Source organism: Ahaetulla prasina, chromosome 3 (assembly GCF_028640845.1).
Source record: "Ahaetulla prasina isolate Xishuangbanna chromosome 3, ASM2864084v1, whole genome shotgun sequence".
NCBI lineage: Eukaryota > Metazoa > Chordata > Lepidosauria > Squamata > Colubridae > Ahaetulla > Ahaetulla prasina.
In genome coordinates this window covers 53259431-53284692 of record NC_080541.1, presented here as the reverse complement: position 1 = coordinate 53284692, position 25262 = coordinate 53259431, and the positions used below count along the sequence as shown (strand labels likewise).

General features: G+C 38.3%; 1 long non-coding RNA gene across 1 annotated transcript; it reads right to left on the bottom strand.

Moving 5' to 3' along the window:
- Positions 1 to 13307: 13307 nt before the first annotated feature.
- LOC131195529 (uncharacterized) lies at positions 13308 to 16003 on the bottom strand. Its single transcript, XR_009154474.1, has 3 exons — positions 15807 to 16003; positions 15095 to 15164; positions 13308 to 13956 (listed from the first exon to the last, which is right to left on the bottom strand). It is a non-coding gene; the product is annotated as an uncharacterized LOC131195529 (long non-coding RNA).
- Between the last annotated feature and the right edge of the window lie 9259 nt (positions 16004 to 25262).

The following is a 25262-nucleotide window of genomic DNA, read 5'->3' as shown; positions in this document are numbered from 1 at the left end:
GGAGAGAGACCCCTTCCCATAGTGGTGAAATCTGAACTGGTTTACTACTGGTTTGCTGGATGCGCATGTGTGTGCTGCGCGCACATGTACAGTGCACACCACGCACCAAATGCAAGGTGCGCGTGCAGTGCACACCAAAAGGAGGCATCCAGCTGAAGAGGTTGTAAAACAATGCTTTTAAAAGTTTAAAAAAGGGCTCTGACGATTGCATGGCTCAGTTGGGCATGGGGGTGGGTGGGCAGGGATTTTTGCTACCAGTTCTCCAAACCACCTGCCGCCATCGCTACCGGATCGGCCAATCCGGTCCGAACTGGGAGCATTTCACCCCTGCCTTCCCATGGCTCTTCCGTGAGCTGGAAAGACACTGAAACAGTAAAAGATATTATCTGAAGAGAAATCAACATTGCACAACTCAGGTGCCTGGGTACACCACATCCAAGCCTTTTACTGTGATGTAATCTTACTCTATTTAGACGATGCAGTTCTTCTCTTCTTGTCTTCTTTAGGCATGAAGCAGGCACTGAGAAACCTAGCATTCTATTGAAATGAGAAACAATTAATAATCTATTATGATGAACCTAAAGTTGTAGTTTTTTCTAACAGAACACAAAAGCACAAGTGGATGATTGATTCCAATGAACTGGAAAAGATTTTTTTTTAAATGGTCATAGTATTTCAGGTCTTCAGGAAATTAACAGTCCAGATAAATTATGCCACTTCTACGGCCCAAAAGAGCACATAAGCAATAATTAAATTTCATAGGCAACAGGGGGCAAATTACAGCAGCAGTTAAATCGTTAATGACTAAAACAATTGCCCAATTATTATATGGGATACAAGTTGGGCCATACACATCAATTTCTCATACAACTTTGGTAACCCAAATTGCACCTCCAATGTATCTTGAAATTTGAAGCTACTGTGCTGAGTATAAGAGCTCAGGCCTGGATTAGGATTCTAATTTGAGGATTTAGAACCATGTTTGACCCTGAAGGCCTGACGCCTTTGCTACTGTCAAACAATTATCAGTCTCATTAACACTGCATCTGTACAGCAGAAATTGCAGTCTTGGCCTCTCTCCTGAATAATTAGGTCAATTAACCCTAAAGAAGGCAAAATTAACCTTGGAGAAGGTAAAAGAGAGAATCAGGGAAATTGATTGCCAAGATGATATCTCCAGTGCCCCTGAATTCTACTGCCAAATGCTAGAAAGTTGCAAGCCCTCTATTGTGGGGTATCTATACAATGTGACCCTAAACAAATATAAGTGGGCCTCTTACAGAGCCCACTTTGATGTGCTTCCATCAGCTCTGCTGGCAGGAAGATATAATGGGATTCTTTATTGACAAAGATTTTGCCCTTGTCGGTTATCCTCTCATATGCTACTCTTTCTATGATGTCCCCAAACACACTAGCAAACCTTAGCATTCTGAAAGGCTCAGAACACTGGCATTTGCTAACACTGGCATTTGCTTAGCATTAAAGAATGCTAATGTTTCTACCCTTCTGGAGGAGAAGAAACTAGCAAACACTAGCATTCTGAAACTTCCAGTGTGATAGCATTTACTTACTTTGTACCAAATTTGAGATCCATTCCTCCAATGCTCCAAGGGATTTCCCAGAAATTGAAAGAATAACTTCACTTTTTGCAAAAATGCTAGAAAATGCCATCATTCTCACCATCATTCTCCCCAGTAGAGCAGAGAGAAACCACAGGCCTTCCTCTATACTTGGGAGACCCAGGCCCTTTTCACCGCACTCCATTTAACAATTTGCATGGTTGAGTAACAACCATAACTGGAAGAGTTAGCACTGTAGCCATTGACTGAAGCAATCACCTGGCATTTCACTTAACAATTGTTTTGCTCAGTTACCAAAATTCCTGGCCCAATTGTGGTGGTAAATGGAGGACCAACTATAGAACAATAGTAATAACAATTAGACTTATATACTGCTAATAGTGCTTAACAGCTGTCTCTAAGCAGTTTACAGAGTCAGCATATTGCCCCCAATCTGAGTCCTCATTTTACCCACCTCAGAAGGATAGAAGGCTGAGTCAACTTTGAGCCTACCGTTCCTGTCCTAATGCTCATACTTATATATACTGTTGTGTTTGACAAATAAATAAATAAATAAATAATTTTTTTAAAAAAACTGCAGCTAGCAGTCAGCTGAAGTAGCCTGCAGTACTGCACTCTAACCACTGTGTCACCTCAGCTCAAGCATTTCTATAGAATGGTTGTCCATTCTAATGATATGTCCCACTCACCACATCTGAACTCTGATCATCAGGGACCTAATGCTGGTGGATTTCACATAACCCAAGACCAACAAATATAGAGTTCAGATTCACATCCATATAGGACTCACATGAATAGAATAGATGAATAGAATTTTTATTGGCCAAGTGTGATTGGACACACAAGGAATTTGTCTTGGTGCATATGCTCTCAGTGTACATAAAAGAAAAGATACCTTCATCAAGGTACAACATTTACAACACAATTGATGGTCAATATATCAATATAAATCATAAGGATTGCCAGCAACAAGTTATAGTCATACAGTCATAAGTGGAAAGAGATTGGTGATGGGAACTATGAGACGATTAATAGTAGTGCAGATTCAGTAAATAGTTTGACAGTGTTGATGGAATTATTTGTTTAGCAGAGTGATGGTCTTCGGGGAAAAACTGTTCTTGTGTCTAGTTCTTCTGGTGTGCAGTACTCTATAGTGTCGTTTTGAGGGTAGGAGTTGAAACAGTTTATGTCCAGGATGCGAGGGGTCTGTAAATATTTTCACGGCCCTCTTCTTGATTCGTGCAGTATACAAGTCCTCAATGGAAGGCAGGTTGGTAGCAATTATTTTTCCTGCAGTTCTAATTATCCTCTGAAGTCTGTGTTTTTCTTGTTGGGTTGCAGAACCGAACCAGACAGTTATAGAGGTGCAAATGACAGACTCAATAATTCCTCTGTAGAACTGGATCAGCAGCTCCTTGGGCAGTTTGAGCTTACTGAGTTGGCGCAGAAAGAACATTCTTTGTTGTCCTTTTTTAATGATGTTGATGTTAGCTGTCCATTTTAGATCTTGCGATATGATAGAACCTAGAAATTTGAAGATTTCTACTGTTGATACTGTGTTGTCTAGTATTGTGAGAGGTGGAAGTATGGAAGGGTTTCTCCTAAAGTCTACCACCATTTCTACGGTTTTGAGTGTGTTCAGTTCCAGATTGTTTTGGTTGCACCACAAGGCTAGTCGTTCGACCTCTCGTCTATATGCGGATTCGTCATTGTCTCGAATGAGACCAATCACTGTTGTGTCATCTGCGAACTTCAGTAGCTTAACAGATGGATCATTGGAGATGCAGTCATTGGTATACAGAGAAAAGAAAAGTGGGGAGAGCACACAGCCTTGGGGGGTCCCTGTGCTAATTTTACAGGTATTTGATGTGATCTTGCTTAGCTTCACCTGCTGCTTCCTATTTGTTAGGAAGCTTGTGATCCACTTACAAGTCTGTTCCGGTACCTGTAGCTGGTTTAGCTTAGTTAGAAGAATGTCTGGAATGATGGTATTGAATGCTGAAGTAAAGTCTACAAAAAGGACCCTTGCATAGGTCTTTGGAGACTCAAGATGTTGTAGGATGTAGTGCAGAGCCATATTAATAGCATCATCTGTTGATCTATTTGCTCGGTATGCAAATTGCAAGGGGTCTAACAGCGGATCCGTGATGGTTTTCAAGTAGGAAAGCACTAGCCTTTCAAAGGTTTTGTTGTGACCCAGGTTCCTGGACCCAGACTCCTGGACTCGGATGATTCAGAAAATGAGGGAGAAGACCTGGCAAGCCCTGTTTCTCTTGAGCCCTCTCCCTCCCTGGCACCCACTCAAAGGGAGGAGGAGGGGCCGGCACGGCCTGATTCTCCCGGGCCTTCTTCTGATTTGGCAACGCCCCAAGAACAGTTTTGGAGTGACGCAAGATTACGAAGACTTGATCGACGTGCGCAGCAGCGGAAGAGTTGGGACAAAGCCAAGTCATAATTGTCATGCAGTGACATCTGCAGAGACTATAAATAGGAGGCGGGACTTCCTGGTTTTTTGTCTTGGACAAAGCAATGAATTTGGCGCGAGCTAACTGTTTCATGGAGGGAAGAATATATTCGTGAGTAATTCTGGCCTTATCTATAATTTCCTCGTTATCTCCAGAAACTTGGCAGGCCCGTGGGTAGACGTGGCCAGGACATGTATCTATGTAAATAAAAGGAAAAAAAAGGAAGGCCTCTGACGGACTCTTTGTTGGGAGTATTGGGGGAAGGGAAACAGAACAGGTTTTCATGACTACAGATGTTAAAGCAACTGGTCTGTAGTCATTCAGTTCCTTGATGGTGGGCTTCTTCGGCACTGGGATGATGGTAGAGCGTTTGAAGCAAGAAGGAACATAACACATCTCTAGTGATTTATTGAAAATATGGGTGAAGATGGGGGCCAATTGGTCAGCACAGACTTTTAAGCAAGAAGGAGTTATCTTGTCTGGGCCTGGAGCTTTTCCTGGCTTTTGTCTGTGAAATAGGTCCTGCACTTCCTTTTCTGTGATCACTAGGGGTTGTGAACCCAATGAAATGGGGTCAGTTGTAGGAGGCTTGGCTGTTGATGGTGTGTCTGAGATGGGGGTTGTGGAGATAGGTGGCTGTAGTTTCCTTTCAAACCTGCAGTAAAATTCATTCAGGTCATCTGCCAGTTGTTGATTATCTTCAGCCTGGGAAGGAGTTTTGCCATAGCCGGTGATATTTTTAAGAGTTTTCCACATATTTGCTGGTTCATTTGCTGAAAACTGATTCTTTAGCTTTTCAGAGTAGCTTCTTTTTGCTGCTCTGATCTCCCTTGTTAGTACATTTCTGGCCTGATTGTACAGCATTTTATCACCTTTTCTGCAGGCTTCCTCTTTGGAATGGCGTAGCTGCTTAAGTTTAGGTGTGAACCAAGGTTTGTTGTTACTGTATATTCGCAAGTTCCTTGTAGGTACACATAGGTCTTCACAGAAGCTGACATATAATGTTACAGTATCTGTGAGTTCATCCAGGTCTGCAGAGCATATATACATCCATATAGGACAGCTCTGTTAGCTTTCAATTTTGTGGCGATGCAAATGTTGGGTTGATCGAGCACTCTAACATGCAACCACACCAGAGTCTGGCTAGCTTTGCTGACCCCTGAGTTAATTTCTTTTTCCAAACAGCCATGTCTTGAGATTATGCTTTCCAGGTATTTGAACCTATTTACATTGCAAAATGCAATTATGCAGCAGGGTGTTAACAAAAATGAATTTTGGTTGTATAACTTGGTATTTGACATAGTTTGGTAAAGGTACTTCACTGTAAGTTTAGGCTTAAACGTTGAAGAGCATAGCAGCATCTGAGACTCTGTTCAACATCAATTGATGCCAGAAGTGCAAAATCATCAGCAAAGAGTGTTCCTTGAAGACTGTGTGGAGGCACTTCATCCAGTTGTTCAAGCAACAAAAGTCAAAGAGAATGACATCCAATCAATACCTGATGTGCGTACTCCCTTCTTCAGTCCTCAGACATATCTCCACTGTAAAGGACATTGTTCCATCATGGAGCAACTGATTCAATTTCACAAATTTCCTCAGGTATCGATAACATCCTAGAATTCACGCATATATACAGAATATTTGGATAATATATAATTTACAGAGAAGGAAATTATTATGCACAGTGAGTTGATGTTAATATACCTTCTGAGTCTCCCGGCTCTGATAATTATTTTGATATACACGCACTTTCCTTTATTGCAAATATTTTGTCTTCACATATATTTTACTTTATTGATCTGACATTGATGATTTTTATAATTGCCAGTTAAATAGCAAACTGATTTATGAATATGACTAAATCATAATGTAATTGTTTTTTTCTCATTTTATGTAATTATTCCTTTGTATAAATTGGCATGCCATCCCCCATATGTGATTCTGAGAAGCTTACAAGACCCACTTTTTATAGTTAATTCAGATTCATCCTTTATAGTTTAAAGTTTTATACAAACCAAGCCACCTAGTCTTGTTAAATAAAATGTACACTAATTTTATACAGAGTATTTGATCATTTTGAAGAAACTCTTAGAATTGCAGTATTGGATGGAGGCAGTTCATTGGATCCAACCTTCTGCTTAAGCTAGGAATGCAAATCCAAATTAAAACATCCCACAGATGTTCTCTCTAGCCCCCTCTTCCATATGTACATGAAAGGAAACCCATAACTACTATGGGTAATTGGTTCCATTATTGAACTGCTCTTATTATTGAAATGTTGTTCTAACATTTGAGTGAAATCTGTCTTCCTGTAACTTGAATCCATTATTCCAGGTCTTATATTCTGGAATGAGGGATAGCATGTGGAAAGTTAAGTCCTCAAAACCACAGCAATATTATTTAAATATAGTGGTTATTTTAGCCCAAAGGTGTGTATTGGCAATACGATTTTGTTTGGATCTTGATTTAGTATTTTTTAAACTATACAGGATTATACAGGATTGATTTGGAGGTTACTCTGTTTGACTCAGTGGTGAAAATCCAAACCAGTATGTACACCTGCACTTTTATATAATCGTCATCATTAATAGCTATCAAATGTCTAAAGCTCCTGTTTTCATTCCACTAATTTGATTAAATCTGTAGGCTTATTATAAAGTACAATTCCAAACCAACAGATGGAGACTAGATTTTGAATTTTAATACGGATTTGTTTCTTCTATTTCAGTTGAATTTCACAAACTGAATCAATCTCATTCAATTCTGAATTCAGAAGTTAGTCTTTACATTGCTAGTGTTTTCTCCCACTTCTTTCTTCCTAATGTCTCTGCAAAGCTACTCTTGAGAAGTAAGATGGTGATGATGATGGCACATGGTGATGATGATATGATGTGATGCAGCTTGGCAGGAACCAAGAACACAGATATAAAGTACCTCTTCGGTTTCCATTTATGCAAGGAGAGCCAGTTTGGTCTAGCAGCTAAAACTTCAGGCTAGAAAGTGGGAGACCATGAGTTCAAGTCCTGCCTTGGCTATGAAAGCCAGCTGGGTGATTTTTGACCAGTCATAGGATTGTTGTTGTGGAAAAATAGAAGGAAGGTATGCTGGATATGTTTATCGCCTTGAGTTATTTGTATAAATACAGGAAGGCTAAAAATAAAGAGCTCTAGATTAAAATTAGGAGTTATTAAACAGTAGGATAATATGCTATATAAGTATAGTCATTGTATTCTCTTTCTCTTATAAATAGCAGTTAAATCACAGGCTTCTTAAGAAAGGATCACTATTATAAAACAACACAGAATTCTTTGGAAGTTTAATTCAGTGAGATCAAAGTACTTCTCCCAGAAAGATGTGCAGGTTTTGAACCTATGCTTGGGCTTGTTCTAGTTCATGAATATGGTGTCATGTCATCCCTAAGAAGAAGAGGAAGAGGAATGTCAGATTAGCAAGAAACCCAATCAAAAAAGGAATATATTGCACCTTTAGCAAAGTCTAGAAGAGCAGGTTAGGCCTGCTCAACATTATTGCTTTTTCTCCTAATCATGAGTTGTCTCTTATGTTGGGCATGTTTGGTATCTGAATGCTCAGCCCTTGAGTGTGCCTCATTTCATCCTGTAGAAACATCTCTAAAATGAGCATCATCATTAGTAAGATCCAAAGAGGTGCTGTTCATTTTCAACTTCTTGCGACAAAGCTTAGAGGAAGCAAGTTTCATGAGTCAGTGTCTAAGAAAAGGACATTCACAATATTTTGGCTAGGTAAGAAGGGAAAAATAAAGATTTCTTTGAGACTTGCATAGCTTTTAACACACCCTGTGCTCTCTTGAGTCAAGTGGCGGCAGCTTCAGCTTAATATGATTAGGGCTTTAATTGGATAGAAAACCACTCATCAAGTGATTTGTGAAATAATATAAGGTGTTTATGCATTTGGAACACATTGTCATGCAGACTGCAGAAACCCTAGATATCTATGGAGATTCTCAGTCATCCAAGTCATTGTTGTCCCAAAGATGTTTTTTCAAGAGGCAACCGGACTTTCTGGTTTTTCTTTGAAGATGTTTCTCTTCTCATCCAAGGAGCTTCTTCAGCTCTGACTGGATGGAGGAGCAAAATGCAACCATTGCAAGAAATTCACAACAACAAAAGGCAAAGACAAGTTAATTTTGAATCATTTTAATTTTTATCTTCATATTTGTCATTTTAATGTATGTACAAGATAGATGATCCCTCCTTTACATGAGATCACATGGGTGAGCTCCTTAACTTGGATCATTGAGGCATTCAGGCTTTCCAAAACCATACAGAGACACAATCTATATATTTCATATCCCAAGATTCATCTCCTGCAAATCTCAATTCCATGAGTATTTCTCTTCCCTGCCTTTCAATCAGTAGCATAAAACAAGGTGAGGTGGGACATAAATAGATTATGAAGATAAAACACACCCGTTGGATTTGGAATGCTTACTGTTGGGAGGAATGGAATAAACTGAAGAAGGATAAAAACTAGAACAGAGAATTGGAAGCCTCCTTTCTGCAACATGTTGTTACAAGTACCACTTGTTTAATATTCAGTTCAGTTCAGCAACCCAACAAGAAAAACACAGACTTCAGAGGATAATTAGAACTGCAGAAAAAATAATTGCTACCAACCTGCCTTCCATTGAGGACCTGTATACTGCACGAATCAAGAAGAGAGCCGTGAAAATATTTGCAGATCCCTCGCATCCTGGACATAAACTGTTTCAACTCCTACCCTCAAAACGACGCTATAGAGCACTGCACACCAGAACAACTAGACACAAGAACAGTTTTTTCCCGAAGGCCATCACTCTGCTAAACAAATAATTCCCTCAACACTGTCAGACTATTTACTGAATCTGCACTACTATTAATCGTTTCATAGTTCCCATCACCAATCTCTTTCCACTTATGACTGTATGACTATAACTTGTTGCTGGCAATCCTTATGATTTATATTGATATATTGATCATCAATTGTGTTGTAAATGTTGTACCTTGATGAAGGTATCTTTTCTTTTATGTACACTGAGAGCATATGCACCAAGACAAATTCCTTGTGTGTCCAATCACACTTGGCCAATAAAATTCTATTCTATTCTATTCTATTCTATATGAATGAATGCACCATGAAGTATATCCTTATAGGTGAAAAAGGATCCCTTTCTTTTACAAGTGTGGCCCAGAACTCTATTTTCTCCTGTCCTAATCCTCTGTAAATAATATTTAAAGGGATTCTGCAGACACCAATGGCAAGATATATTATCATAGGTTGTATAGTACATAAAAATATCAATCAATGTTCTGAGCTAATCCTAACTTTTCCAAGTTTTTGCTAAAAGTTCTGAATCTAATCTTCTGAAGATAATCTGGGAGAGCATAGGGATTGGAGAAAGAGACAGAGATTCTGAATTTGAGAGGAAGACAGAGATGGTCAAAGACCAGAGGTGGGTTTCAGACCAGTTCTGGAGAAAAGTCGCGGAAATTTTGAGTAGTTCAGAGAACCAGTAGTAAAAATTCTGACTGGCCTTGCCCCCATCTATTCTCTGCCTCCCAAGTCCCAGTTGATTGGGAGGAAATGGGGATTTTTCAGTAACCTTCCCCTGGAGTAGGGAGGTAATGGAGATTTTACAGTATCCTTCTCCTGGAGTGGGGAGAGAATGGAGATTTTACAGTATCCTTCCACTGCCACGCCCACCAAGCCACACCCACCAAGCCATGCAATGGCCACTAAGCCATGCCCACAGAACCGGTAGTAAAAAAAATTGAAACCCACCACTGTCAAAGACACACCTATGGAATTCCAGCTTTGCAGTAAAGATAAAATGCTTCCCTTTCTTTTCTGAAAACAAGAAACTAGTCTCAGAAACTCCTTAAGTTTTGTTGTGTCTAAAGTAATAAAAATACAAAAGTACAATTTTAGGTGTGTTTGAACAGCCTGTGTTAAAATATTTCTCTGATTAGTAGTGTGAATGTTGGTCTGAATACTTGAAGGAAATGTTTGCCAAACAAAAACTAAATGGGAAAACTTGTTTATTAATTGCTACAGTTTTATTCTTAATATATATATATATATATTAAAGTATGTTTCTGCATATAATCTATTCTTTGTCACTGTTGCATTTGGCTGTAGAACTGAAGAGTCTAAGAATCAAACACCATGGAAATTTGTTGTTTTTGCAATGAAATAATATTGATTTTTTTTCACATTTCTCCCTAGGTTGGCAACGTCCTTGGTTAAACAAATACCAAACTCAAAGCTATAACCAATAAACAGAAGATGGGAAAAAGTCAATTTACAATTAAACACATATAAAATTTTAATATTGTATATATTGTTATTGATTGATCTTCAACAAGACTGTTTCAGATGATAGCACATTATAATTTTGGTTATTTCCATTTATCTGAAGGCAGAGTTCTGAAAATGAAAGAAGACAAAACAATACCTATTGTGCATCTTTCTTGATTTATTTTTCTAAGGCAAAATAGGACTGATCTACAGAGAAGAGATATAGTGAATACGGGTTACATCTTTTCATCCATCAACAGGATTATACAAATGTACTTTATTAGCCAGATTTCTATTAGTATTTCTACTTCATTTGAGTGCTAGGTACTTGGGGAATATTTTGCTCTTCCTTCAAATTTAGCACTTACTAGTATTCTACAGGAAAAAAACACTGGAAAATGTGAAATTGCAACACCCTGAGCCAAAATCTTTATTCCAGGGGGATGTATTATTCAAGTATCAGATATGAGTCCTTTGTTTTACATAAAAGTGTGTGCTTTCCGGAGAAGGGACAGTATCAGCAGCCAAGACACTTGTGGCTGAAGGGTCTTTTCCTAATCTTCTGCCTCTGTCTTTTCCTATGTAACCTCACATCATGGCAAAAGCCCTGCTACCACACAGCTGTGTCTAACAGTAGCAGCTATATTTTTGGCTAGCAGCCTACTGGGAGACCATCTGCACTTCTTGTTTTTTCTGGCCTGGAACACAGCAAGACTCAAAATACATGTACAGACCAGTAATCAATGAAAAGATGTTCAAGAAATTATTCCAGTGGAACAGATGGTAAACCATTTTAATGTGGCTGAAAATACTATCTGATTTACCATAAATGTAGATGTAAAAATGCCCTTTTTTCCATAAAAAAAAAAAAGAGATGAAAGTCCAGTCCACAGCAAAACTACTGGAATGACAATGGAAGCAAGATTCCGCCACCCTTTTAAGATTTGTCTTTTACCATTTAAATATATGCCTTTGGCACAATCGCTGACCATTATCACAATAGCCTAACAATCTGTTCATGGACAAAATTGATTCACAAAATAATTGTCATGGATGAAATTACTCTCTACCCCATACAAGTGCCTAAGTATGTTCTCTATCATCGCATTTTTCCTTTTTGTGGCAGATGGCACATCCCAACAAAGCACTAACATTTTATTTCCTAAGGATGCTTGCAAAATCTATGCATGCTTAGATCATTCTTGACGATGAAGAAAATGTTAGAAGCTAGGACTTTGCTTTGCATCATTCCCTACTCCTGTTTATTTATTTTTAATTAATGTAACATTTTTAATAAAGTCATGGGTGCCAAGGGAGATATCTCTAGGCACATTGATACCTACAGGCATCCTGTTGCCTATGCCTGTCTTACAAAGCATCCAAAGCATATTTAAGGCTCTGGCACCAGTCCATTTCACTTTGAACATACCTTGCTAAATGCCAAAAAACCCAATGCTTTTGTTCAGCATTCACTATCAACATTTTCGCTTTCCTGGTTTGGGTTTTAATGTAATTTTAATATTTAATCTAGATGTATTTTCTACTGCTTCTGATGAAAGGCTTATAAAATATAGGTTATATTTTTAATTGCTTATCAAATAGAAATATTTAAATAGATGATTCACAATCTGCAACTTGTAAGGCAAGTATTCAGCATGGGAATAAGTGAGTAAAAGGGGTCCTTAATTTACATCTGGTTGCTTAGGGGCTGTTCAAAGTTACAATGGATGTTCATGGCAACTAGCCTGCATTTATGACCCTTTACAATCTCCCATGGTCATGTGACCATGGTTTATGGGGGGGTTTTTGCTGAAAACTGGCTTTTATTTCTAGGTTCCAGCTAAAAACACTCAGTGTGGAAAATAGATTTGCTGAATTACCACTGCGTTCACTTTATGACTACCCTGTTTGCTTAATGACCATTGCAAAAATAAGGTCATAAAATCAGGCATGGTTATTTGGTACACTACTTAATGACTGGCATGACCTATGACCATACTTCTTGGCTCAATTACAGTTGAAAGGCAAGGACTACCTGTAACAGAAAGTTGAAGCCACCTTGAATCTGAAGAGGAGTTTCCTGTCTCAGATCTATTGTTTCTGGGCTATTCCTAACTCTCCTTAAAGATACTCAGCTTCATGTCTCCCTGCAGACTCCCACATTTTGTTATTATTTAGCAACACGGATACTTCTGAGAATCTTTCAAACAGTGAGATTTGTAAGAAGCAGCCCTGAAGTGCTGAGTCATTTGAGCCTGCCTTGCTGAGAGAAAGCTTCTATTCAGTTATTTTCAATGAAACTTTTCCAAGATTTATTATTTACTTTCTGAAAGCTTAGATCAAACAGCTATTCAAATAAAATAAGCATCAAAGCTTAATTTTTCACCCAATCCTAAACATGTAGAGAAATTGTATTACTGGGAGATTTTTTTTCCCCTTTCTCCATATGCCCCACCCACAAATATTTCTTTGTGACAGCCAGTATTTATGCAGAGAGCTCAGTCAGCATTTTCACACAGTCGCCCTGCCAATTAAAAAAGGGCTTGGTACTGAGTCTGCAAGTTAATATAAATACTCCTCCTTCGGGAAAAGAAATGCTTCTAGGGAGGGTGGGGCAGGTACTTATTTTGTACCAGATGTCACACCTGTTTGGCTAAGACGCTGTGATTCATCCATTAGTTGGCCCTGGGACTGGAGTTTGGTTTCCGTCTGTTTTAGCCCAGGCTCATGATTAAACAATAAAGATACCAGACTTGGGTTGTTTGAAAGGATGTCTATTAGTTTCTTCAATACCATCCATCCATCCATCCATTCTATATTTATTTGTTTTTAAAACCTCATGTTTTCTGGATCTTTCTAAACCTATTCCTTCATAAGAAATAGATAGAATAGAATAGAATTCTTTATTGGCCAAGTGTGATTGGACACACAAGGAATTTGTCTTTGGTGCATATGCTATCAGTGTAGATAAAGAAAAATAAAATATATTCATCAAGAATCATAACATACAACACTTAGTGATAGTCATATGTTACTAAATAAGCAATCAACAAAAATCATACTGTACTAGCAAACTAAATAGAATAGAATAGAATAAATTTTATTGGCCAAGTGTGATTGGACACACAAGGAATTTGTCTTGGTGCATATGCTCTCAGTGTACTTAAAAGAAAAGGTACGTTCATCAAGAATCATAAGGTACAACACAATGATAGTCACAGGGTATATATAAGCAATCAGGAAACAATATCAATATAAATTGTAAGGATACAAGCAACAAAGTTACAGTCATATAGTCATAAGTGGAAGGAGATGGGTGATGGGAATGATGAGAAGATTGTAGTGCAGATTTAGTCAATAGTTTGACAGTGTTGAGGGAATTAGCAAAGTGATGGCCTTCGGGGAAAAAACTGTTCTTGTGTCTTGTTGTTCTGGTGTGCAGTGCTCTATAGCGTCGTTTTGAGGGTAGGAGTTGAAACAGTTTATGTCCAGGATGTGAGGGGTCTCTAAATATTTTCACAGCCCTCTTTTTGACTCGTGCAGTATACAGGTCCTCAATGGAAGGCAGGTTGGTAGCAATTGTTTTTTCTGCAGTTCTATGGAATGGAATGAAAAGGAATGAATGAGTAGGGCAAAGGATTGCGAGAATGCAGCCAAGGGATTTGGTACCTTAATTTTGAGCAATCATGTATGAGTTACCTCTATTGCGATATGAAAAGCAATAGAAAAGAGAAGCTATCTGAGAAAGAGCTTATCTAGTTCTCGTATGTGAATGTTCTGATTACAGTGCACTAACAATAAGATTTAGTTTCAACAATTTAACAGTTGGGCTAATTCAACAAGTGAGTCAACGATTGGATTAATTAGAAGCTGCTCTGTTCAACTTAGGGTGGAGTCAGACACAACTCACAAGATTCAGAAATCCAAAATGTTGTGCCTCTTATTAACCAGTATTGAAAACAATAGATTACTGTCATTATCAGAATTTTCTTTTAACACATGGAAAGATATTTGTATCTGAATTAAAAAGATACATCCATGTGTTTGTGTTAATATGTTGTCTTCTTGATATGTTCATTTGGCTGGAAGAATTTATCAGGCTCAGTTACTCTCACACTACTAATTAGCCATATAATCTCCTTTATATGTTTTTAAAAGGTAATTCACATGTAAACTATAGTTGGCATTAACTGCCAGCTTTACTTTTCCCTATAATAGCACAAATAAAATATTTTTGACAGAGTAGCAGTGCTGTTATTTCAAATAATTATACCAGTTACATACACTTGCTTGTTACTAATAATCTGATAGGATTTAGAAAAGTACCTGTTCCACCCAAATGACACAAAGAAACAGCAAAGAAAAGCCACTATATGTCAACACTTCCCACTAACTTTTCAAAAGACTCTGAATCTCTATATAGGAAGAAATATGTTATATCTATGATGTAGCACCATTCTTTACAAAAATCCTTTAGAAGAAATTCTAACCAAATCTAACACATTTGGTTTTATTCGGCTTGATTTTTCAGTTGCAAAATAGTGTTATTCAACCACTTTGGGAGATAAACCAACTTTCTCTACTTTTTGAAGACTTCTTTTGGCTGGTTTGCATTGCTTGCTGCATTACAGTAACAATCTGAAATGTGTCTGTGTCTTAGAAGAAATTCCAAATATTGGTCATTAAGATTTAATAATAAATATTAGTAATGTTAAAATAAATGAATGTTCTTACTTTTTTTATTGTAGTGCAGAACTTCTCCTCAATTTGTTATGCCAATAGTTCTGACCTATACCAGTCTGACCTGGGATACATATAAAAAACAATAATATTATTTAATATATATTTTAGTACAGAATAAATCTCAGAGACAAATATGACAAAAGTCACAGGCCTGCTGTATTTTTCCATAAATCAGATGGAAGACAATGTTTTACTGGAGAAACATGATTTCTGCAGGTACTGTAGGCTTATCTTGTACACCCGGAGCAGTTTTCTAATCATGTGAATATAGGTCACATGGTTCATCTAGCCACAGCATGGCAGCAAACAGTTCTGGACTGCCTTTCCACAGACAGCTCCACCAAGCCATCAATCTGACATAGGGATGCAGTAGATCAGATGGAAATAGCTACCTGCCACCAGCCAAATGCTTCAAATGTTGCCAGGGGCTAGAATAAATCCAATTCCTTCCATATGTCACCATTCTATGGTACTTTTGAAATACACTAAGGTGACCATATAATTATCTAAACTTCTCTCTTGACTGAATGGTAAATACAGACAGGGAACACAATAAAATATTGGTGCCCTCGTCAGCTATCCATTGGAACAGATGGAAAAATTTTCAATCACTGCCATATCCTATAAATTACAGTAGTCTCTGAAGTAACAAAAATCTTTCATACATGCTCAAAAAGGGGGGAAGGAAGTAACACATGCTTACATGCAGTTTATTTGACTGATCATTTCCTCAAATTTATAAACTGATTATGCAGGGTGAAATCTTGCTAGCCATTAAAACATTATTATTCTTGCCACATATACATTCCAATTAAAAGCCATGATGTTCGCATGAGTATTTTTTTAAATGTTAAGTACGTTTTCTAACAATTGGAACAATGTTTGCAGAACTTCTGGTAGGAAGAACCTGGAAGATGTGGTAAAACAAAAGATAAGTGTAAATTGCTTATGTAAATAGAGACGTTCAAAACAACCTTTTCAGAAGGATTGTGACACTAACTGGAATGATTTAAGATAGAATCTCCTATAAAGAGAGATTTATTACTGTGCATCACATGATAATCAGAGTGTATACATCCCTTAAAAATAGCACTAAGTATGGGCTTGCTCTATGTTTTGGGAAAGGGCTGGGTTAGTACCACTCTGGAATTTTTACAAGGGTAAAACAAAATGTAGTCATCATTCTTCACCAAATTCATTCTATTTCTGGATCTCTCAAATCCTGTTAAGTAAATTGAGTTTCATGGTCAAATCATAAGTATATTTATAAATAGAATTCAGAAGAAAATAGATTACATCAGAGCTTCTGTACCTTTGGCAGCAATTATAACACTGAATCTTTTTGAATATGATATGACAAGCTTTGAGCTGTGGTGGTGCAGTGGTTAGACTGCAGTACTGCAGGCTACTTCTGCTGCCTGCTGGCTGCCTGCAATTTGGTAGTTCAAATCTCACCAGGCTCAAGGTTGACTCAGCCTTCCATACTTCCAAGGTTGGTAAAACAAGGACGCAGATTGTTGGAGGCAATATACTGACTCTGTAAACCACTTAGAGAGAGCTGTAAAGCACTGTGAAGTGGTATATAAGTCTAAGTGCTATTCCTATTGTACACTTGGATTGAGGGATTTTCTGGCATTTGGCATTCTTCCTTGAAAATCCTGTCAAGCTCAGTCAGGTTGGATGGCAAATGTCACCAATGAAAACCTGTTCCACAGTGCTCAGGAACTCAGACTGGCTGAAGGTTCACTTTCCAATATAACAATGATCCTAAACACACAGCCAAGACAACACAGGAGTGACTTAGGAGCAACTCTGTGAATGTCCTAGAGTAGTCCAGCTAGAGTCCTGACTTGAACCCTATTGAACATCTCTGGAGGAACCTGAAAATGGCTGTCCATCAATGGTCACCATCCAACCTGACTCAGCTTGAGGGGATTTGCAAGGAAGTGTGGCATAAAACCCCCCAATCCAGGTGTGCAAGGTTTGTCGCATCATAACCAAAAAAAACTTGAGGCTGTAACTGCTGCCAATGATGCTTCAGCAAAGTACTGAGTAGAAGGGTCTGAATACTTATGCTGATATGATATTTACAGACGTTTCTAAAATTTACAGACATTTCTAAAATTCTGTTTTCACTTTGGCATGATGGGGTATTGAGTGTAGATTAATGAGAAAAAAATGAATTTCAACAACTGTAGAATCAGGCTGCAGCATAACAGTATATATACATGACATATATACATTTATATATATACAAATTGGATACAATCAAAGGGAAAAATTAGGACAGGAACGGTAGGCATGCTGGTGCTCTTATGCACGCCCCTTACAGACCTCTTAGGAATGGCGTGAGGTCAATAGTAGATAGTCTTTGGTTAAAGCTTTGGGGATTTTGGGAAGAGATCACAGAGTAGGTAGTGCATTCCAGGCAAAAGTTGACAAAAGTGAAGGGGGTCAAAATACTTTCTGAATGCACTGTAGTTTTTTTGATGCCCTTTTTCATTCTTTATTCTTCATTTTTAATGAACACATTATGACTGCCACAAGACCCCTCCCTAAAGTATTTACTTTCTATCTAAAAGATGAATGAATGATTAAAGGCAGCTGATATTGGAGGCTTATCATATTCCGTCCCCTTTTTCTTTTATGTCAGCCTTGCATAAGTTCTCTAAAATAAATCAAGTTAAGCAAGTTAAGAAGTCTGATTTCTACAGAGCCAGTTTCCTCTAATAAAAATAAAAATAAAAATAATAAAATAATAAAAATATTTATTATTTAAAAATAAAAATAATAAAAATCTGTTTGCAACCTGCATAACCGCTGAAGACCACTATAGAGTCTTCCTACTTGAAATGAATAGAGTCATTAAACTATATGTACCACAAATGACTACCATGATCAGGAAAAACAAACTACCCATATCAATAAAAAAAGCTTCAATCAAAAAAAATCTCTCTGGAAAAGAAACAAAAAAGACTACGTTGCAAATTTCAAAAACCGCTACAGAAATATATGCAACCAAATAAAAACTGAATGCACAAATTACCACACCAAGCAAGAAGAGAACCTTCTGTGCACAAATTCCAATCGTGCCTTTTATAATTTTGTTAACAATAAACTTAAAGACTCAAGATCCATCCCACCACTAAAAGATTCTAACAACAAAGAATGCAATGACGAAACAGTTAAAGCAAACCTATTCAACATTTTCTTTGGCTCAGTTTTTGTTAACTCCGATAACACATAACCGACATTCCACAAACGTACCAGCAATGATTATGATGACTTAACTCATATAGATTTCACAGAAGATAACGTTGGAAAAGCTCTTTATAACTTAAAACTATCGCTATCTATTGGACCCGATGGACTATGTGCATACTTCTTAAAAAAACTTTCCATTAATATAGCAGTACCCCTAAGTATTATCTTTGATAAAGCTTTCACTACCAGTTCCCTTCCCAAACTTTGGTCACTAGCCAAAGTCATCCCTATCTTCAAAAAAGGAGACCCCAGCTTAGTTGAAAATTACAGACTGATCTCTCTGTGCTGCGTCACCTGCAAAGTCATGGAATCAATCATCAACCAATCCATTACCTCACACTTAGAAACTAACAACCTACTCTCCAATAAACAATTTGGTTTCAGGAAAAAAATATCATTAACTTACAACTTCTCCACTGTAAAAACATATGGACTACAAATCTTGATCAAGGCAAAACAATAGATGCAATCTACATAGACTTCTGCAAAGCTTTTGACTCAGTAGTACACGATAAACTTCTCCTAAAACTAATATCCTATGGCATCTCAGGACCCCTTCACAAATGGATATCTGCTTTTCTGTCAAACAGACAACAAATGGTCAAAATTGGCAATGCTCTATCAAATCCTGTTCCTGTCAAGAGTGGCGTTCCTCAAGGCAGCGTCCTTGGACCAACACTCTTTATACTATACATTAATGATCTTTGTGACCATATCTCAAGTAAATTGTGTTCTCTTTGCTGACGATGTCAAACTATTTAACACCACAGACAATACATCTATCATTCAAAACGACCTTGATCATCTAACCGCTTGGTCTAAAACTTGGCAGCTCCAAATCTCAACCAGCAAATGCTCAGTCTTACATATAGGAAAAAAGAACCCAAACACTAAGTACATACTAGATGGACATTACCTTATAGACGACCCCCAGCCCGTTAAAGACCTTGGAGTTTTCATGTCAAATGATCTAAGTGCCAAAGCCCACTGCAACTACATAGCAAAAAAAGCTCTAAGAGTTGTAAACCTAATTCATGTAGCTTCTTTTCCAAAAACACCACACTACTAACCAGAGCATATAAAACATTTGCTAGACCAATTCTAGAATACAGCTCGCCTGTTTGGAACCCTCACCACATCTCTGACATCAATACAATTGAACGTGTCCAGAAATATTTTACAAGAAGAGTTCTCCATTCCTCTGAAAACAATAAAATACCTTATCCCACCAGACTTGAAATCCTAGGCTTAGAAAACTTGGAACTCCGTCGCCTCGACAAGACCTAAGTTTAACTCACAGAATCATCTATTGTAATGTCCTTCCTGTTAAAGACTACTTCAGCTTTAATTGCAATAATACAAGAGCAACCAATAGATTTAAACTTAATGTCAACCGCTTTAATCTAGATTGCAGAAAATATGACTTCTGTAACAGAATCATCAGTGCTTGGAATACTTTACCTGACTCTGTGGTCTCTTCCCATAATCCTAAAAGCTTTAACCAAAAACTTTCTACTATTGACCTCACCCCATTCCTAAGAGGACCATAAGGCGTGCATAAGCGCACAAACGTGCCTACCGTTCCTGTCCTATTGTTTTCTTTTCTTCTATATATATATATATATATATATATTTATATATATATATATATATATATATATATATATATATATATATATATATATATATATATATATATATATGCTTATACCTCCTTATATTTACTCATATATGTGTTTATATACTATATAATCTTTTTGTATGATACCTACATATATTGTTGTGACAAAATAAATAAACAAACAAACAAATAATATGGTTCACTGTCGACTTGAATTTAACTTGCTATAGATTCATGGACAACAAACGACCATCCCTGTCAATCTATGATTCAATAAAACAATGTTATATTTTCTAAAAATGCAAAACCAGGTTGCTTGGTTACTTGGTTGGTTGCTTGGTTGGTTGCTTGGTTGGTTGGTTGCTTGCTTGCTTGCTTGCTTATAAATAATTCAATGTGGTTAATATACCTAATACTCCTTCATTGTCCTATTTTCTCAATAACAGCCCTATGAGATGGATTAGACTGAGAGAGAGTGCATTCAACAGGGTTCAGGATTCTTTCTCCTTGACTTATGCATATTGCCCTCAATCTGATCACCTATGATATCTAGAAAGCATTTTGGTATAGTGGTAAAAATGTTGGTCTAGAAACCAAGAGACTACCTCCCTTGGGCATGAAAGCCAGCTGGGTCACGCTCTCTCAGCCCAATCCACCACAGACTGCTGTTATGAGTAAATAGGAGCCAGGAGTATTAAATATGTTTGCTTCCTTGAATTATATATTAAAAAGGGATAAATTTCATAATCATCATCATCATCATTGCTACGATCCCATTTTAGTGATTGCTGTTTGCTATCAAACAGCAAAAAATGCTAATAAAATCTCACACATTTGCTTTATGATCTAAAGCCTTATAGAAAATCAGAAATCAAAATCCAGTTGTTGACAAACATTGAAAGACTGTTTAGCACATATCTAGCAATGGAATTTTGCTAGAATTTTGCCATAGCACAGTCGAGTGATGAAATCACAAACAGTAGTGGAATTGAAATGCTTGATGATGCACCATCAGGATGAAGCTTAAAGTATCTAGGAATTTTACAGTTGGATAATATCAAGTCTGGAGAAATTAAAAATGTAATTAGTAAGAATACATTCAAAGAGTGAAAAAATTACTGAAGACAAAATTGAAAAAAAAGAAACACTATCAATCAATACCTTGATCATACTTAGGGTACATTACACTGCTGGAATTAGCATTACTGAGACGACTGAATGCCACCAGGCTGCTGAGACGACTGAATGCCACCACATGTTTATTGGGCCCGTGTCCCTCCTGGTTGGTGCTGGCCACACAAGAGGTTACACGAGGCTGGCTCCAGGGGATTGTTAATGCTTCCTTGATGGAAGGTGTTGTTCCCACCGCCTTGAAAGAGGCGGTGGTGAGACCCCTCCTCAAGAAGCCCTCCCTGGACCCAGCTGTTTTGGGAAACTATCGTCCAGTCTCCAACCTCCGCTTTTTAGCGAAGGTTGTTGAGAGTATGGTGGCACATCAGTTACCCCAGTACCTGGATGAAACTGTTTATCTAGACCCGTTCCAGTCCGGCTTTCGGCCCGGGTACAGCACAGAGACGGCTTTGGTCGCGTTGGTGGATGATCTCTGGAGGGCTCGGGACAGGGGTTATTCCTCTGCCCTGGTCCTCTTAAATCTCTCAGTGGCTTTTGATACCATCGACCATGGCATCCTGCTGCGACGGTTGGAGAGTTTAGGAGTGGGGGGCACCGTTCTTCGGTGGTTCACGTCCTATCTCTCCAACCGATTGCAGACGGTGTTGGCAGGGGGGCAGAGATCGACTGCAAGGCGCCTCATGTGTGGGGTGCCACAGGGGTCGGTTCTCTCCTGTTCAACATCTATATGAAGCTGCTGGGCGAGGTCATCAGTGGTTTTGGGGTGAGATACCAGCTGTACGCTGATGACACTCAGCTGTACATTTCCACCCCTGACCACCCCAACGAAGCTGTCAAAGTGTTGTCCCGGTGTCTGGAGACTGTGCGGGTCTGGATGGGGAGAAACAGGCTCAAGCTCAACCCCTCCAAGACGGAGTGGCTGTGGATGCCGGCATCCCGGTACAGTCAGCTGCAACCGCTGCTGACTGTTGGAGGTGAGTCAGTGGCCCCAATGGAGAGGGTGCGCAATTTAGGCGTTCTCCTGGATGGGCGGTTGTCTTTTGACGACCATCTCCAGGAGAGCTTTTTACCAGGTACGCCTGGTTCGCCAGTTGCGCCCCTTCCTAGACCGGGATTCCCTATGCACAGTCACTCATGCCCTCGTCACTTCTCACCTGGACTACTGCAATGCTCTCTACATGGGGCTTCCCTTGAAGAGCACCCAGAGGTTCCAGTTGGTCCAGAATGCAGCTGCGCGGGTGATAAAGGTAGCCACTCGTGGCTCTCATATAACACCTCTCCTGCGCAAGCTGCACTGGCTGTCTGTAGTCTTCCGGGTGCACTTCAAGGTGTTGGTTACCACCTTTAAAGTGCTCCATGGCTTAGGACCGGGATACTTATGGGACCGTCTTCTGCTACCACATGCCTCCCACCGACCGGTGCGCTCCCATAGAGGGGGTCTCTTCAGGGTGCCGTCAGCCAAACAATGCTGGCTGGCGACCCCCAGGGTGAGAGCCTTCTCTGTGGGGGCACCTGCCCTCTGGAATGAGCTTCCCCCAGGACTTCGCCAACTTCCTGACCTCTGGACCTTCCGCCGCAAGCTGAAGACATATTTATTCTTCCGTGCAGGACTGGCATAAAATGGGTTTTATTAGGATTTTAATGGGGTTTTAATGTTGTTATGTATTTTATATTTGAATTATCAGCCAATTTGAATAAGTTTTTTAACTTTGATTTTATTGTATTGTATTGTATTTATGAATGCTATTTTTATCTGGCTGTAAACCGCCCTGAGTCCTTCGGGAGAAGGGCGGTATACAAATTAAATTATTAATATTATTATTATTATTATTATTATTATTATTATTATTACTACTACTACTACTACTACTACTACTACTACTACTACTACTACTACTAAATGGACACAAGCTGAACTGTGGACTGAAAAACAAGAAAACTAATGACTATTCAATCTACATTATATCCTTACAGTGATATTGATAGATTATATCTGTCCCACAGAAATGGACTTATTTATTTCAAGTCAAACAAAGAAGAAAATCATTCATTGGCTGATTATGTAACAGACAGCCAAGAACAAGCATTGATACAAGTTAAAAATTGGAACTTACTAAATGTACAGGAAACAAAAAGTGACTATCAACATAATGTAATAAAAACACAAAGAGAAATGCTGGCAAGGAAAAGCATTAATGGTTAATTTCTACAAATTGAAGAGGACATGATAAAGAAAAAAAAACTGCCAATGGCTTATAACGGGAACATTTTAAAAAATAAAAGAGTTGATTCTGGTTCTGTGAGAGCAAATTGTTTGAATGAATACAATCAAGGCTAATCACATGATTCAAAATGCAAAAAAAGCAGAAGAAACACTAGATCATATACTCAGCTCATGCAAGAAGATTGAATAAACTGATTATAAACAATGACATCACTATTGTCAAAATGATTCACTGGAATTTCTGTAAAAACAAAATTACCATGTGCCAGTAATGAAAACTTGGTGGGAATATAGAGTTGAAAAGAGCAAGTAAAAATAATTGTGGGATTTCTAAATACATACTGATACAATCTTGACTCATAATATGCCAAATATAAATGTGGCTGAAAAAGAGTGTGGATAATTGATGTGACCATATCAAGGTATAATAGAATAGAAGGTAACGAATTGAAGAAGATCACACAGTTGTTGCTAGTTGCGAAGTCATGTCCAACCCATCACAACCCCATGGACAACGTTTCTCCAGGCCTTCCTGTCCACTACCATCCTCTGGAGTCCATTTAAACTCACGCCTACTGCTTCAGTGACTCCATCCAGCCACCTCGTTCTCTGTTGTCCCTTTCTTCTTTTGCCCTCAATCTTTCCAAGCATTAGACTCTTCTCCAGTGAGTCCTTTCTCATTAGGTGGCCAAAGTATTTCAGTTTCATCTTCAAGATCTGGCCTTCTAAAGAGCAGTCAGGGTTGATCTCCTCAAGGACTGACTTGTTTGTTCGCCTTGCAGTCCAAGGGACTCGCAGGAGTCTTCTCCAGCATCAGAGTTCAAAGGCCTCGATTCTTTGGCGCTCAGCCTTTTTTATGGTCCAGCTTTCACAGCCATACATTGCAACTGGGAAAACCATAGCCTTGACTATATGCACTTTTGTTGGCAGGGTGATGTCTCTGCTTTTTAGTACGCTGTCTACATCACACAGTATCAAGTATCAAATCCAGTCTAAACATCTGAATGACTGTGCAACCAATAGATCTAATTATCATGTGTGTTGACAAATGTGTTGACAAATACCTGTTGAACTCAAGGTTTTTTACTCTCTATGCAGAGCATTCATATACTGTTGCATCAGAACCATGCCAATCTTTGTAAGTTGTTTACAAAGATACTGCTTGTCACATCAGCGATAGGTCACAGATTAATGATAATCAGTGAACATTCCTATTTTTCAGAGTTGAATGCATCTTTCTGTTCATCTCCGATTTTTTCAGCTGAAATGAAAGGCTTCTATATGGTTCTTTAATATAGGTATTAATTCAGGCTTCTTTAATAGATCAATTCCTAATATCCCATGACTCCATGAATGAGTCCTATATATTTCAATTATACTATCAAGGACTTATGACTTGCCTTTTCCTTCTGAGCATACAATGTCTGGAGAAAAGACTCTGTGCTAGTAAAAACTGGGCATTTTGCAAAAAGTAGCACACAATGAGCTCTTCAGTTAAGGTGAACAGAATTTTGCCTTCTATTTAAAGAAGCATTAAAATAATGGGAAGTAGGTTGATGAATATCTTGCCCACACCTTCTCAGTAACAGTAACAATATATTGAATACCAATCTTTATTTAATTTCACCTAACATGAAATAAATGTATAAAAATCCTGCCCCGAAATCTTATATTTATTTATTTATTTATTTATTATTTAAATTTGTATACCGCCCTTCTCCCGAAGGACTCAGGGCGGTTCACAGCCAAGTAAAAAATGCACAGTAAATACAATTAAAATAATAGTAAAAAACTTATTTAAATTGGCCACAATTAAAATTTGGAGATAAAACCCATTAAAAACCCATAACTTAAAAAACTAACCCAGTCCAGCGCAGATAAATAAGTAAGTTTTGAGCTCGCGGCGAAAGGTTCGGAGG